At 36.8% G+C, this 18,310-nt stretch overlaps 1 protein-coding gene, 1 non-coding gene and 1 pseudogene across 3 annotated transcripts in view; all 3 read left to right on the top strand.

Annotated features, from left to right (window-relative positions):
* LOC148956823 (transforming acidic coiled-coil-containing protein 3-like) overlaps positions 1-18,310 on the top strand; it is an 85,617-nt gene that overhangs the window by 53,699 nt on the left and 13,608 nt on the right. The window lies entirely within an intron of this gene.
* Positions 10,091-10,255, top strand: LOC148956826 (U1 spliceosomal RNA). Its single transcript, XR_016142586.1, has one exon. It is a non-coding gene; the product is annotated as a U1 spliceosomal RNA (small nuclear RNA).
* LOC148956825 (U5 spliceosomal RNA) lies at positions 16,246-16,363 on the top strand (annotated as a pseudogene).

Here is an 18,310-nt window from a genome sequence, read left to right as displayed (position 1 = left end):
CTCTGACAGCTGCTCTCTCTCGAATTTCCGCTCATGATGTTTTGGTCGTGGTAGGCGACTTCAATACAACTGTATCTGACCCCAGCGGGGCTTTTAAATCTGTAATTGGTCCAGTTACCCCTGATTCTTTGAACGAAAATGGGACCCGACTCCTCCAGCTGTGCGCCATGCACGAACTGGTCATTACAAACACCTTTTTCACAGGAAAGACATTCATAAGTCAACATGGTATAGCAATGACGGGCACACGCGAAAGATGATCGACTATATTATAGTCAACCAAAGATGGCGGTCATCAGTCACAAACTGCAGAACCTATCGCTGCGCCGAGATCGATAATAGTGACCATAGATTAGTTGCTGCGAACTTCTGTCTACGACTCAAAGCCCAGCCTACAGAACAATGCCAACCAAAGTTGGACACTCAGAAACTAAAAACCGAGGAATTCCGCCAAAAGTATTTAGTTGAAGTCCAGAACAGATTTGAATTCCCGAATACCCTTGTTGACCCGGACACGTTTTGGCAGACATACAAAAACAATCTATTAGAGGTCGCCACTGAGACCGTCGGTCGAAAGCTGTACTCAAAAAAGCCCTGGCTGTCGCAAAAGGCTTTGCAAATCATTGAGCAACGCAGAAAAGCGCGGCTGGCCGGAGATATGCCCTCCTACAGACGGTTAAACGGGGTCAGGAACGAACTTATCCACCGAGACAAGCAACAATTTGTTGACAAAAAAGCTGATGAACTAGAAGATGCAGCACGAAAAGGTGACACCATGTCGCTTTCAAGCAGGTCAAAGACCTCAGCGAGGAGAAACCTCCAAAGATAGGAGCAGTTAAATCCACTTCCGGTGTAATGCTCGAAGATGAAACCGTGCAGCTTGATCGATGGAAGGAGCATTTCACAAATCTGCTGAACGCCGACAGAGTCGACGTCGATCCCGACCTAGTCACATCCGCTGAGCAAACAACAAGCGAAAATCCCCCAGAGCCTGAGCCTCCCTCTGTAGAAGAGATACAGAATGCTCTAAGCAGGATGGAAAACACCCCCGCACCAGAAACATGTTGGATCACCATGGAGTTGCTAAAAGTTACAGGACTGCCAAAGCTACTATAGCTGCGAATGCTGTTTTCCCTCGTTAGAATAACAGAACTGATTCCAAAAGAATCAAAGGAAGAGATAATCCTTCCTCTATGGAAGCGTAAAGGTAGTCGAAGTGATTTCTCCAACTACAGAGGAATCACCCTCCTGTCGGTTCCCGACAAATTATTTGCCATGACTTTGATAGATAGAAGTACCCAGTTCATCCGTAGGTGCCGCCGGATTCAGCAAGCAGGTTTCATGCCGAAGAGATCCACGACCGAGCAGATCTTCACCGTACTCCTGATCATCGAGAAAGCTCGTGAGTTCCAGCGTACAGCATACCTCGCCTTTGTTGACTTTAAAGCAGCCTTCGACTCGGTTGACCGTGAGTCTCTCTGGCTGATACTAGAACGAACAGGTCTCCCGGACAAATACTTTCGCCTGTTCAAGGTGCCTATATACTGGTACAAAAAGCTCCGTCCGGGTTAATGGTCGTCGAAGCTCACTGTTCGAAATAAATACCGGTGTACGGCAAGGTTGTGCTGCTGCTCCTGAGCTGTTCAACGCGGTGATGGATTATGTCATGGATCGAACCACGAACCGGCTCCCCTTCGGACTAAGGTATGGCAACAGAGTTTTAGCTGATTGCGACTTCGCTGATGATATTGCTCTGATATATACTTCTGCAGCTGAGCTCGAAGAAGCCCTCAACACACTGTCGGAAGAAGCCCTGAAAGCCCAGAAGCAGGCAGAAAAAAAATAATGATCGTTGACTCCGCAGGTAACACCGCCAACTCACCAGCATTCAACGTATCAGGGCACACCGTCGAGGTTGTCAAGTCTTTCACCTACCTTGGATCCGTCATTACGGAAAACGGCTCAGTCGAAACTGAAATTCAGTCGCGCATCGGAAAAGCCGCATCAATTATGGCACGACTATGCCGTTCAGTGTGGACAAAACCAAACATCAGCCAACAAACAAAAATGCGGATCTACAACACCACCATAACCCAAGTCCTTCTCTACGTTGCTGAAACCTGGCCGGCTGCTGCTTCTGCTCGTGATGCCATAGACGTGGCCCAAACAAAGTTCTTGAGTCGTATTGAAGGGATCAGATAGGACGACTTCGTCTCGAACACACGATTGCTGGCACTAACAGATCAGACCCCCAGCCCTCGTCAGGTCACTGCACGAACCCTATGGTGGTTCGGCCATTTGGTCCGCAGTAAGTCATTTAGTAAAAACAGATGTGATCTAGTAAATTCTTCCAGGTCAGGGTGGCAACCCTCTGCTAGAGGGAGTTATTCACTGACTCATAAGTTGACCACCCTGGAAAATAGCCCAGCCTAGAAACAATAATCTAATGCTTTAACGATTGTTACTACTTAGAAAATCAGAAATTCAAACTTTAATTACTTTGTCTTTGTCTATCGTTAAGTCAATACGAATATATTTATTCCTTTTCAAAATCTCTTTAGCTATCCAAAAAACCCTAAATAAAACATCCTTTTGAATTTTAATTATTAAATATACTATATATGAAATTTTGTAAATTCATGGAATCTTTGTTACAAACAATAACATACTCTAAAACCAATAATACTTTTTATTAATATAATAAAAAAAACTTGTCAAAATTTTAACTATAAATTGATCGTTTTGCACAAGACAAGTTAGCAAGTGAGTAGCCCCTGGTACGGCTATTACTCGATAACTGGCCTCGTGGAAAAGGATAAATTTATAGTTAAAGTTTTGACAAATTGTTTTTACTATTAATTTAAAAAGCATTATGGGTTTTAAAGTATGTTATGGCTTGTAATAAAGATTTTATGAATTAAAAAAATTTCATATATAGTATGTGTAATGATTAAAACTCAAATAACGTTTTATTTAGAGGTTTTTGAGTAACTAAAAAGACTTTGAAAAGAAAGAGATAAATATATAGATACATTTCTATGGATAATTTGAAGACACTAAGAATTTTTCAGTTGATTACAATTTTTGAAGAGCACTTATCTTGAGGTGTATTCGTAAGTCTGATCTCTATGAACCAAGAGCTCTGACATGATCAATATAATCCATGCTTTGTATTAACAAAGCGAAATAAAGTTAGTTCAGCATAATATCTTTATAAATAGAAGGCTGTAAAAAGTGTTTTTCTCTATGGTTCTCAGAGCGTCCACTCTTGAACAGGGTTGCCAACGTCAGTAGGATTTTACTAGATTTAGTGAATTTAGAGGATCTAGTACATTTCCAGAAATCTAGTAAAAAGTCTTGATTTATAGTAAACAAAACTTTTTTTTTATTTACATGAATTCGGGGAAAAAAATTATCGTAAACATGTGACAATTTAAAATTTTTGCTTGTCTGTTTTACAATTTGCAATTTTGCTTACCTGTCTCAGAGACAGACAAGCAGTCACCTATTTTCATAAGCAGACGCTTCACTACCGGCGTCTAAAGGTCGACAAAATCAGCTATCTGTGTATCAAATCTTACCAACTAAAAATGGAGCTATAATGACACTTGGAATTGTGATGATTGGGAATCTATTAGAATCAAAACAAAGGCCAAACACCCAAGGTGATTAGGTGAATCTCTTCAGTTTGAAAACTTTTAAATCTATGCTTAATGGTGCGTGTTCGGCGCAGCCGCAAGCGCAAAAATTTTTCTGAGCATTTAGTAAAAACAAATGCGATCTAGTAAATTTTTCCTCTCCGATTTAGTAAATTCTTCCAGGTCAGGGTGGCAACCCTGTTCATGAACTCTAAACACTGACGTCTTATGCGCTTCCTTATACATTATAGAAACCATACCTGTAGTCAGGGTTGCCACCGGTGACACTTTAGTGTCACTTTTGACACTTTTTCTTTTAAATGGCACTTTTTGGGACACTTGACACTATTAGGACACTTTTTTTCAAAAGTGGCACTTTTTTTGCTAAGTAGCACTATTTTATAAAAAAAAATCAGACAAAAAAAACGGAAGGAAAACTGTCAATGTAGATATGCATCGATATCCTTTTTCTGTCAGATCAAGTAGTTTTCTGTCAGATTCTTATCTTAACTCCGCGCGCGGCAATTATTGGATGCAAGAATCTTTCTGTGCAGTGAAAAACGTAAACGTGTTTGTCCCTATCTGTGTGTGAGAATTTTTGATATTCTTATTACTGATAAGCGAAGATCATCCAGTGATCTTCGTTACGAATACTACGAAATACTTGGCAATGAAGACGCCAGAGACAGACTCTTAACTGCAATGTGGTGGAGAAGCCTTCAATTGTTTTCAGTTGTTTAGTTCAACTATTTTGTGTTGTTGCAATAATTTGTAGGCTCATAGATGATGAGTCAGTCAAGCTGTTTGCAATTCTTGAGTGGGTCCAAATTCAATTTTTGTGTTTTATTAGTTGAGGGTTGACTACAATTCAAAGAAGAAAAGAGAAAGAAAAGCTAAGAGTGTATTTGTGCACCACTATTTTAATAGCTGTTACTATATTAACCAGTCACTAGGCCAGTGACTGCTTAACTTTAAGCGTCTTTTATCGATTTCCATGGCGGGAACTCTTGAAGCCCAGTGACTGAAAAGCTCACTGGTAACATCACACAACGATTCAGCAACGAAAAAACATCTACTGACCTCACTGGTGTCACACAAGAATATCCAGTGACCTCTTCAGTGACTGGGCCAGTGACACAAAAATGCGCTCTAATATTTCCGTTCATATATTTCATATTTTTTCTTTAATCTTTTGGGAATGGACAAATGAATAGTCATATATAACCATCATACTAAAAACAAAATTTGATACCGAAACTTCCGTTATCTTAAATCCTATGCAATCATTAGCAAAATCACAATCTAATTTCACTTTTTTTTTCTTACTTAAATTTATGTTACATCATTGCATTAAATGAATTTGGACACACTTCCTTATTTTAGTTATTTCATTCCCACTAATTTTTGATTGTAAATTTGCTTTCACGCTAATACTCTAAATGCTGATTTTTTATTATAAAGGTGCTTTCATATTGATATTTAAAATGCAAGTTGACTGTTCCTATGCCCTAGTCCCTGAAGACATCGTAAAGAAAAATTTACCGGGAGTGGCAAGAGTTCTCGTGAAACTTATTCTATTCAGATTGTGATAAACAGATTAGATGATATAGCTGTCTTATTGTTTTTCCACTAGTTTTTGCCAAATAAATTATTTGAAAGAGGTAATGTCTAAACCACTAATAGTTGTGTTTATCATAGGATCATCAATAGCCACGATGTATGTCCGTGGCATTCTCTTCAGCATTTTCGGTGAAAAGAAAAATTTCAAGCACCTGAATGCACTGTAATAATCCAGATAGTCCATTTTATGGAAAAACTGGATGAAAAACTCTCAATGTAGACGAGTATTGCTGTCCTTTTTTTTTCGTTTTCTCAAAAGAAAAAAATCGAAGGTTTTTCTTATTTTATTTTTCCGGTCCTTTTTCACACTATGACAAAGACTGCTCAGAAAAAATACGAGAAGAAAGTACTCTCTGGGACGAGTTCCCATTTTATACAGTAAGCATCATTTGAGTTTTAGCGGGTTTTTAGGAGGGGGCTGAAAAGTTGACAAGAATGGAAGTGTTGCGCAAAGCCGGAAATCAGCACCGACTAAGTAAAATCAAAATTTCTTTTTTATACTTGATAGATGGCATTAGATCCGACATTTCATGTCGGAGAATTTGAAGATGCGGGAAACCACGCGGGTGTGATTTCAAGCGGATTGGTCAATATTTTCAATTTAAAAAGCTTGTTTATATTAGTGCGAGCGACGCGAAGCGTCGCGATCTGCAAATTTTTGGAAACTTACACTTTTTATACAAAATTGACACTATTTTGCCATTCAAAGTGGCACCAAAAAAACCGGCTGAGTGGCAACCCTGCCTGTAGTATCCTAGCCGTTGAATAAATTGAAAATATTTTTTTTTATCTAAAAAAAACGAAAAACTGTTAATAATTTACGATAATTAATTGTGAAAAAGCCAATGATTTCTCTACATAATTAAATAAAAATTCCCAACCTGGATAGACATACCCGAGCACCTCTTTCGAAAATAGAATGCAACTATTAAATGCTTACCTTTAAATTGAAAATATATTCGACGAGACTTATTTACTTTTTTGGGTTTTGCCTCGGAGGTATTGGTACTTTTGTAATTTGTTATAATTAGTAGTAAGGAATAAGTCCCCCCTGGGTTGTGAACGAGAAGGAGGGCAACTTGGTTATCTAAAATCAAAGTTCGCCTTTTGAGTCATGTTGCTAACAGAGTGAAAAACCCCTGATTTTTTTTTCTCAAATAGCTAAACTTGCATTAAAAGAATTAAGATGTTTGCATATGAAAATGAAATGGGGCATTGCTATTTCCAAAAATAGTTTAGAGACTTGATTCATGAATGTGATTATCGACACCCATTTATCACGCCTATATTTACGATTTGAGAGTGCTACGCGTAATTACTCGTATATCGATTGGAAAATTGCTTTGATTATTATAATTGTATTCATCTTCCTCTAATCTATCCCTTTTTCTCAATGTTATTGACGTCAAAACTTGAAAATATGATAATTAATTTCTAAAGAATTTATTTTTTTGTCATTGCATGGCAACCTGATTAAAGAAATTAGCTGCGTAAATTGTATAGATAGTATTTGATAGAATCTACTTTTATTTAATTTGGTTCAGAACCGTACGAAATTTACTTCTTGTGTGTCCCCTAAGCTCCTTGATTGGAGGCCGGGATATGCTGATATAGGCCCACTATATTCTTCGGAAGGATAGCAAAAAAAAAAGCACACACATATGGGATGCTTGGTGGTAAATTACCCACAAACCATAAGTTTGGGGGTAAGTAGCCAAAGTACTTGAAATTGAGCTATAATACGGCTGTGATTTTCCTGTCATTTATCGTCTTTATAATTAGTGTAAATTGTAAAATCTTTCCCTTAATCTTTTTTGTTTGCTCACTATTTCTCACTGAGTAGGCTACAGCCTTGAATTAACCCAATAAAACGTATATAACTACAGCCCATTTCCAGATTTCTCATTAGCCTATAACCTATAGCCTAGACTAGGTCAGTATTTGCTAGTTTTCGGCTCACTCGGGGTTCGGGTCTAGGCCCCGGGGCCCTATCCCGAATCCCTCCGTCTCCTCGAAAAGTTTGTTTTATAGAATCTAGGGGATGAAAGATATCCTGCCATTCTGGAATTTTCTAGATTCATATTTTGCTAGCCTACAACATAGAATTCTAAGTAGATTATGGTATGTTTATTTCTTAGCTATCTCATTACGGTACTAGAATAGAACTTTTCTGAAGTTTGAAAAAAAAAAATATTTCAAACATTTCATACCTACCTGTTATTTGGCACAGCAAGTAATTTGACTCCTTTTTCTTTTGCATTTTTTTGATTAATATCGCACCCTTCGAAAAAGCATTGAACGCCCATTCTGGTTGTTCGCCGGCAGCACTTAATAATAATTAAATAAAAAAAACAAGTTTTTTTAACTGAAAGTAAGGAGCGACATTAAAACTTAAAACGAACAGAAATTATTCCGTATATGAAAGGGGCTGTCTCCTCCTCAATGCCTCGCTCTTTACGCTAAAGTTTTTTATTGTTTAAAAAAATAAAGTTGTGGGAAAGTCAAACTTTAGCGTAAAGAGCGAGGCATTGAGGAGGGGACAGCCCCTATCATATACGGAATAATTTCTGTTCGTTTTAAGTTTTAATGTCGCTCCTTACTTTCAGTTAAAAAAAACTTGTTTTTTTTATTTAATTTTTGAACGTTTTTGAATAAATGCAGATTTTGATCTTGGCTCACAGTACATGAATAATTAAAACAAAATTTTCATATTAATTTACTTTTATTTGGTTAAATGGCTTCCTCGAAACTTGTTTCATTTTATTTAGGAAAGTTTTTATTAGTAATAAATATACGTAACTTACGAATTAATTTACGTAACGAACTTCAATATTCATATATTTTCAATACGTATATTAGGGGGTTCGTCCCCTAGTCAATACCTTGCTCTTTAAGCGAAAGTTCAAATTTTGTTCCAATTCTTTTTAAACTGACCGCTTAATCACAAAGGCAGTTAATTAGAATAGATTCCTCTGATGAAATTACTAATAAATCTTTGGATTAAACACTGAGGTAGTGACAAGGGGGTGAACCCTATCATTTATGTTATATTTTGTGTTCGTTTAAAGTTTTGATGTTTCTGCTATTGCAGCTGAAAAACTTGTTTTTTTTATATTCAATTTCTGATCTTTTTTTTAAATATTGCTGGGAAGTCCGGCGTCCCCTTCATAGCAATGTCCCTTCCCCCATGAAAACTTCCTTCATGGAAAGATCCTCCCACATAACCCCCGACCCCACCCCCCACAACCACGAAAAATATACCCAGAAAACGGCTGTACTGTGTACTTCCCAATAACCAATACAAAATGTTAACATTTGGTAAAGTTCATAACTTTCGGCCCTCCTCCCGGGAACGTCGGGGGATTAAGTCACCCTAAAAGACATTGTTATAATATTTTTGAACATGGTGAACAAAATGGCTATCTCAAAATTTTGATCAGGTGACTCTGGGAAAAAATGAACGTGGGAGGGGGCCTAGTTGCCCTCCATTTTTTGGTCACTTAAAAATGGCACTATAAATTTTAATTTCAATTACAATGAGCCCTCTCACGACATTCTAGGATCACTGGGTCGATATGATCACCCCTGGAAAAAAAAACAAATAAACACGCACCCGTGATGTTTTCTCTGGCAAAAAATGTAAAATTCCACATTTTTGTAGATAGGAGCTTCAAACCTCTACAGTAGGGTTCTCTGATACGCTGAATATGATGGTGTGATTTTCATTAAGGTTTTTATAGCTTTTAGGGGGTCTTTCCCCCTTTTTTCGAACATCAGCCAAATTTTCTCAGGCGCGTAGCTTTTGATCGGTAATATTAAACTTGATGAAACTTATATATTTGAAATCAGCATTAAAATTCGATTCTTTTGATGTATCTATTTGTATTAAAATACCGTTTTCTAGAGTTTCGGTTACCATTGAGCCGGGTCCTAATAACCAATACTGTATGTTAACATTGGGTAAAGTTCATAACTTTCAGCCCTCCCCCTGCGGGTTTTGAGGGATTAAATTTTCCTAAAAGACATAGTTGTAATATTTTCGACCATGCTGAACAAAACGGATATCTCAAAATTTTGATCGGGTGACTTTGGGAAAAAAATGAGCGTGGGAGGGGGCCTAGTTGCCCTCCATTTTTTTGGTCATTTAAAAAGGGCACTATAACTTTTAATTTCCGTTCAAATGAGTCGTCCCACGATATTCTAGGACCACTGGGTCGATACGATCATCCCTGGGGAAAAGAAAAAAAAACAAAAAAACAAATAAACACGCATCCGTGATCTTTCTTCTGGCAAAAAATGGAAAATTCCACATTTTTGTAGATAGGAGCTTGAAACCTCTACAGTAGGGTTCTCTGATACGCTGAATATGATGGTGTGATTTTCATTAGGGTTCTATAGTTTCTAGGGGCTTTTCCCCTTTTTTTGAAATTCAGCCAAATATTCTCAGGCGCGTAACTTTTGATAGGTAAGATTAAACTTGATGAAACTTATATATTTGAAATCAGAATTAAAATTTTATTCTTTTGATGTATCTATTTGTATTAAAATACCGTTTTCTAGAGTTTCGGTTACCATTGAGCCGGGTGCACCTTACTTACAGATCGTTACCACGAACTGTTTGACCAGTTTTCTAAGCACAATACTTCTTCTTCATATCCATATCGTACGATTTATTCTTTAATTTCAACCTGCTAATGTTCGATAATTTCCCGGTCACTCGTCGCATGAATCACGCTCTAGCATAATTTCTTGGCTCGGAGCGATTAAGTAGTACAACATTTTGCGTCTAGAGGTGCTGAGGTACGCGGGGTCACTTTTGAAGAGTTTTGTCAGTACTTGTTCCGTAGGTGATTATACTTTGATCACGAAGGAGGCGCTCCCGGGGTGAGGCCTTTCCATTGCACTTTGGATTGACTGACCCCTGTGATTACCCCAAATGGGGGTAACTCAACAGCGTAATTTTTGGTAGTGGGGGACTGCGTTCGCGTCGACCGCTTTCCACGTTTGGTAAAGTTCTGTCCTTTGAGATTCATTTGTTTGTGATTTATCTATTAGTTGTAAGGAAAAGTACACAATTTGATATTGTTAAGACAATAATGGGACAAGTAAAATTGATCATTGGACCTTCTGAAAAAAATGAATTTCTTGATAAACTTACATGTTTAAAATATTACGGAAGAATTGTGCATAAAATCCCAAGCATATGAGAGAGTTGGCGTATACTCTGTAGATTCCTAATGCATTTTGTTTTCGAAAATACTCTGTAATTATTAAATACTGATGCTTAAATTGAACTTGGGATCGAATCAAATGGCTTAAATTTAGATTAAGTCAAACCTTCGATTCATAAAAAATTTAACGGCCCGGGGTCCCCCCCCCCACATTTCATCCATGCCATTTCGGTTGGCCACTATCCAAAAAACAATTAATTACATCCTGCCCCGAGGCGGGGACTAAGGAAAGAGGGGGGGACTTTGGCGAGCGCCCTGGATAGACCACTCAGTTACATTACAAATATTTTTGAGCCTGATTACTGAATATTTATGTTATTTTCTGTGGATGTAGTTTTTGTACCATGAGAGAGAGAGAGAGAGAGATTTATTATAAACAAACAAACAATTTAACATAAGTTTAGCGGCCACCCCAAGAAGTAAAAACTTGTCCAAGGGGGTGGCAAAAATACACAAAAATAACAAAACAAAAAAAAAAAACGAAAAAATAACCTATCTATATCACAGTCCCCAAACAGCACAACAAACCTTAAACCTTAACATTTTCATTAAATTTACTATCATATTCATAATAAACACCCACAGGATCAATAAAAATTTACAAATATCATTATTAAAAAAAAAAACAACCTAAAATTCATACTTACTAATAAGCATCCCTTTAATTACTATCTTAAACGAAGAAATATCACCTATATTTTTTATATTTTGATCAAGATGGTTCCAGCTTCTGATCCCCCTGTGAAGCAAAGAAAACATCGATCGGGCTGAAACTACCAGTGGAATATTAATCTCTGCAGATGATCTAGTATCATAATCATGGACAGAAGATCTCAGGTTAGCCAAGCCATCAAAACACAGGAGGTTTATACCCCTCTGAATCCTAAAAATGAATAGAAGTGTATACATATCCCGTAATCTGGAATCTGGCAGTATCTTTACACGCTCATACACGTTTCGTACCGAATCCCGGGTTTGTAGGCCATCTAACAGCCGAACAGCGTTGTTTTGCAGAACTCGTATTGGCCGAGCAATAGAAGGAAATGTTCCAAGCCAAACGCTACTACAATACAATATATATGGATGGATAAGGGAATAATAAAGAAGGTGCATAACAAAAGGAGGAAAACAATGTTTAAGTTTTCTCATTATACCCAGGTTACGAGATACAGTTTTACAAACATAATGTACATGGCGCTTGAATGATAAAACGTCATCAATATAAACCCCCAGGTACTTATAAGAACACACCCGCTTTAAAGCTCCATACTGTGTTACAATATCCTGAATCCATGGATAAAAATCTGGTGAACGGGAAAAAAATAACAAAATTGGTTTTACCAAGATTAATCTTTAACCTATTTACCCTCAACCTGGAGTTTAACCTTTCAATAGCATCTTTCATCGATGTCTGAAGTAATTCTTCTGTCTTCGCGGTACTAACAGCAACAGTGTCATCAGCAAATAATGATACCGTCTCATTCCTGGGATTTTTGGCCATATCACTAACACTAAAACAACAACTTGTGATACAATTAGGCATATCATTAATATACAATAAAAAAAGAATTGGACCAAGAACTGACCCCTGCGGGACACCACTAGTCACTGGGCGGGGGCCTGATTGTATACAAGTCATCTCTACAAACTGGTACCGGTTACTAAGGAAACCCCGTATAAAGTCAAGAGCTTTACCTCGGATCCCATAGACCTCGCATTTTTCCAGTAGTAGGCCATGGTCAACTGTATCAAAAGCCTTCTGTAGGTCTAGAAACACTGCACCAACCTTAAATCCTTCATCTAAAGCTATGTTAATTATACTAGCCAAAAATATCAATGCATCCTCTGTCTTCCTGTCTTTTCTGAAACCAAACTGATGATTATTCAACAATTTAAACTTCTCTAAAAAATAGGTCAACCGATTACTAAAACATTTTTCAATAAGACGAGAAATAACTGCCAAGACTGATATTGGGCGATAATTACCCACATCATTTCTATCATCACCTTTATAAACTGGTGTTGCTCTTGCTTTTTTTAAACAATCTGGAAACCTTCCTTGACGAAAACAATCATTAATCAGTGATGTCAAAACACCAGATATACAAGGAAAAATGCATTTTAGAATTTTTAGGCTCACTAGGTCACTACCGGACGAACTATTTTTCATAGTATAGATAATATCCCTTAACTCATCTAATGTAATCATCTTTAGATGTAGTGATACATTTGCAGGAGATGGTAGAGTAGATCCAAAGGGTGGGTCATCTGGAGACGGGGAAATCATCTCGGCTATTTGTAGGCCTACTGAACAAAAATGATTTGGAAACTCATTACATATCCCAGTACCATCTGTAATTATAACCTCATTAACAATCACTTCAGTTGGTTAAATATTAGACCGCTGATCTATAACATTATGGATTATTTGCCAAGTTTTCAACGGGCTAACTTTAACATCCTTAAACTTCATATTAAAATATTTTTGTTTCGCCTCACGGAGGAGATTATTCAAACAATTACGAAAAGCACGGTATCGCTCTTTATTATCATCCGTCGGTTTTAAAACTTGTGACTTAAACAGTCTATCTCTTACATTTATTTTTCGAAGAAGGTCATGCGTTATCCATGACTTCCTCCCATAATGTTTACGACCTTTCGAATTCTTCACTGCTCCCACTTCCTTAACCATTTCTAAAAGCTTACTATAAAACATTGAAAATTTAGTATTTGCATCACTCTCATTTCCAAACAGAGATATCCAATCAATATGAACCATATTATTTTTTAGTTACAATAGGGCACTACGATCAAAAACTACAACTCTTTTACTCCGTTCAGGAGTTTCTCGCTTAGGGATAGATACCTCAAATTCTGCAAGACATCAAAGTGGTCAGATTCCACATTTACAAGAACTCTTGGCGATCTAAAAGGTGAATTGGAAAAAATGTTATCCATAAGTTTTGCAGACGTCCTAGAAACTCTAGTTGGGATGTTAATCGTTGGGAACAGACCATAAGACATACACAAATTTAATAACTGACAGCTCACTAAAGACTCCATATCCAGCATGTTAATATTAAAGTCACCTAGAACAAAACAAGGGTTATTACTAATTTGTACTTTTTCCAGCTGTTCATGAAGATTCTCAAAAAATTCTTGAATAGAACCAGAAGGAGGCCTATATACAATTACTAAATATGTATCAACATTATTCAATTTAGCTTGTAGTACTAGTGTTTAACACACCATTTCCTTATATTCACTTAGATCATCTGGGACTCTAACTTGGAGATCTTCAAGAACATAAACCGCAAGACCCCCGTGTTGATGTAACTCCCGGTTCCGAATAAACAAAGTATATCCAGGTATATCTAAAAGAGCAGAATTGTGGTCCTTCAACCAGGTCTCCGTCAAAGCAAACACATGGAAAAGATTAAGTTTACCTAGATTTGCTAAGAAATCAAATGTCGTATTTAGGCCCTGACAATTCAAATGAAAAATCCCAAAATCTTCCGATCCACCATGCCGATACTCAACATCCTGAAAATCCTAACTAAAAACAAATTTAGAATCCTCAGGGGGGACAAAAGCTGGAACCACAAAGTCCAAATTTCTATTAATACATTCATTAAAATAATTATAAAAATTTACCTTCTTATTTTCCAAATCAATTATATTACGAGCCCCCAGGGGTAGAACCAGATCTCTAATCACTATCTATTAAAGATCCAAATGGCCTGTGGTGACGAATAGGGCATGTACCAATCACAATTAAAGATAATCTCTCAATTCTCACAACAAAAAATGAAACAAAAATAATCAAAAGAAAAAACACAAAAAGAAATAAGGCATAAATTCTAAATAAAGGCAAACGAAGAAAACAATCATTATTAATCACCATAGAGCACAATACAATCATACAGAGGGCATCCAATCTAAACTCTAACAGCCAATTAAAATTACTTAACTTTACATCACAAACTATAAAAACAAATATAATTTTTTCTTGATTAACTACATACAAGCAAAACATTCACTTCTGCTTTCCGAATCGTCCTCTTTGACTACGCTCTCCATAGTCATGGCTAATAACCGGTCTAGCAAGTTCAGTAATTAAATCATTCTGAAAATACTTAGCGATCGATCCATCAAGGCGTTTAAATTAATCACAAGGTGGGAAAGATTTCGAAACCCATGCATCAAAACCCGTATCTCGTAACTGGGCTCGCTTATTAAATAAAATTTTTCTAGCCCGACGTAACTCAGGGGTAACATCATCACTAAGAAACAATTCCTTGAATGGGCCAATATTCTTATTCTTTAGTTTTTTTTGCCCTGCGTAATAGACCAATTTTTGTTTCCTTGTCACTCAGTTCAACTTTGAAAAATTTGGCATCCTTCTTGCACTGAATAACTTTGAATGGTGGTACTGTAGACTGTTCTAAGCCCACTTTAACAATATCCTGGAACAAAGCAACAGCAACATTTTCACTTTCGCAACCTACATTCCCAACAATTATGTTTTTACCCCTCTGTTTAATTTCCAGTTTAATAAGCCTATCCGACATTTCCAAAACTGCATTACCCTGGGCCTTAGCTTCATCAACAAGAACTGATAATTGTGGTTTCAAGGATGAGTTCTCATTTGATACAACTTCAAATCTACTATCATGAATAGCAACTTGAGAACATTGGTCTGATTGGGTCACCTCTAATTTGGAAACACGATCCTCTAGTGTTTTTAACTTATCGTTCACCATGTCTAGTTTTCTACCATTTTCTTTTACAGCTTCAAGTACTTTATTAAAATTCTGTGATAAAGTTTCCACGGTAATTTGGGTGATAGAACTTCCGGTACTAGCAGCTTTAGAATTCAACGGGTTTTCTGAGTCCTCGGAGGGACGATTACGTTTGTGATTACGACCCATACCAATTAAAGTAAAGAGACTTCGCCTACTTCAAATAGATCAATTATTTGTTTACCCACTCCGATCTTAACGTACTGTTGGCCTTGGCCGTTAATTACTGGCATGGCTAAAATGTAACCAGGACAGGTATGCCTCAATAAAGGCTAAAGATCAAACTTGGGTGATAGAAACGGCAACTGGGGAATATGGGCTTCGAAAATCCGTGAAGTAATCCAAATCTGCCATTGAACACTGATAACAAGCACCCTCGTGTGAACTATGCTATTACTCGGGCAAGAGCATAATGATAATTCTAAACATTAAACGAGACTTACTCGCAAGGAGGGAGTTTGACTACCCCCCGAAAATCCAAAAAACGTGCTGTTTATAATCCTTTATATTCCAAGTTTTATAATCCAAACGTTGTGCAATTATAATCCTTTTTCACTCAAATGTAATTACTATAGCTATTTACTGCATATATTGATCTTCACAGTACCAATTAGATTTCGAAACTTACTAATCTGATGGTGTTCGTAAACGTTCCAATTTCGTTATGAAATAAATGTTCTTTTACTTCACTGAGATTAGATTGCAAAACTTACTAATTTGATTATGTTCGAAAAATATCTGTTTTTAGATAGGTGTGATCACTTTGAACTCTGAATCAATACTGTCATTAAAGTTGCCCATGATTTGCTGCTCATTGAATATTTTTTATCATCAGATGATTTTTACTTGATTGAAAATTGGATTCCTCATTACTTTCAAACCTTGTTAAAAAAACCCGATAAGGATTTACTAGTATTTATCTCTGCATACTCAATTCATATCTAGCTAACCTAACAGCTTTAGCATTTTATAATATAGAGTTAATCTTTCGGCCTTTTACTAAAGACTACAGTGGGGAGGGGCACTTGATGAGTCTTAACAAATTTCTGAATGCCGAAAAGCAGGCTAGCCTATAGTCTTGCTGCATGTTCTAATATCCCAAGATCACTTATGTAACGAAACTGATCACTTACACTTAGAGTTTGATGAGAAATAAATGAATTGAGAGGTCAGTAGGAATACTACTTGAGGAAACGTTTTTGATTATTGGTCAGACAAGTAACCCTGGAAAATGGAGGATAATTGAAGTCATACATGAAAAAAAATTCTATCTTTTCAAAAATGAAAAACAAATTGTGAGATTATGGGCAGACAGCAAAAAGGGACAGTAATTGTGAAATGTGACACACCTTCCAGGGGTTTCTAAATAAGCTATGTTTATAGTGAAGTAGACATGATTAGTGTTGTTATTCGCCTAGTTGCATGCAGCTTTTCAGTTGACAAGTTACCGGCTAAGTATTTGTTGTTATCTTTTACAGATTACATCCGGGGAAGCTAATTCTAAGCGGGTAAGGAATGCTCCAAGGCACTCTTGGCTCGGTGTTATAACGAACCAAGTCCTACGCGCTCTTGAGTCCCCATTCTCTTAGGACCGTCATTCCTGCTTTGTCTAGTAACAGTATTTCCATTCCATTTTAGGAGGTTTTTATAGAATGAAATAGGATAAATGAAATGAAATAAAATTGGATGAGTAAATAATAGTTTAGAAACAAATTTGGGCTATATATTTGCACATTAGGGAGGGTGGGGGGTAAAGCATAGCATACATTAAATAGGTAACCTAACCTAGGTACCTTTCTCCCTCCTAAACCCCCCCCCCCCCAAAAAAAAAAAAATCGTTTAAATATTGAGAAATCACGCTTTCGCATCAATTTATTTAGCAAATCACCCGTTGTCTGTTCATGAAATAGCAGTTTGACGGGTTTTGTGGCTGGTTTCTTTGATTTTATATATAGCGATGCCCTCACAATTCACCAGGGCATTGTAATTAAATGAGTATAAAAAGTTCATATCGCAGCATGTATAGATAACAATTCACAAAACCAGCAAATGTAATTTCAGGATATTAAACCACGATAACTATACAGTTTTAACAAGAAAAAACAAAAGATACTAAACGCTTGTAATATAAGGTTTATATTCCTAAGGTTGGACTACAAAGTACTTATCTCTTGAGTCATTATTATCGTACCGATCTCTCAGTTTCTAGGGATTTTCTAAGGTTAAAAGCTTAAGGTTCTTTAGTAAGTTTGTACTGAAATTCTACTATATAAGTGGAATTATAATTAAAGGCTCTATATTTGTCAATTCAGTGTTCATGCTGCATTGTTTGTAAAGATATTGATTCACAGAATGAATCAATTTAATTAGAAAAAGAAGGGATGTGTAAAAATAAAAATAAAGTAATTAATCATATAGCTCATGAAGTCTTACTGTATTGTTTCTCTGTATTTTGCTCGGGGGATTAAAAATTCAGCTTCTGAGTCCATCTTTGGAGCAAATTTAATAATGTCACAATATAAGTTTTATTATTACCAAGTAGCATGGGTGAATACCAGTAGCTTCAATGGAGGGGGGGGGGTATTTTTCTGCAAGATTTTATTCTCATTCCCCCTTCCAAATTCAAGAAGGTGTTATTGTGGATTATTGTTGAAAAGGGGCTTGTTTTTTTTGTATTTTGTTAAATAAATTGGACAAACAACGAACTTTCCCTCCCTGGATTATAAAGAATACTCTTCCCATCCCTAGGGCCGTGTCCAGAATTTATCTTTGGAGGAGGGGTGTATAAAATGGTTAAAAAAAACTCATAGAAAATTTGTTTCCATGCAGTTTGTTTTTAGTTATCTACGAAGTAAAATATATTGGGGGGGGGGACTCTTTGTTAAATATACTATCTAATGTTCTGTTCTTTAACCGCTGGCTCTGCCCCAGTGGTGTCGTTGGGGAAGAGGAGACATTTTTCTTGTAATATTTGCTCGGCTCATTTTGAATCCAGTTCTTGTGTTTATGTTTCTGAGCA

This window comes from Artemia sp. Qi Xiang Cuo, chromosome 1 (assembly GCF_049724085.1).
Source record: "Artemia sp. Qi Xiang Cuo chromosome 1, ASM4972408v1, whole genome shotgun sequence".
NCBI lineage: Eukaryota > Metazoa > Arthropoda > Branchiopoda > Anostraca > Artemiidae > Artemia > Artemia sp. Qi Xiang Cuo.
This window is presented reverse-complemented; position numbering and strand designations above follow the sequence as displayed.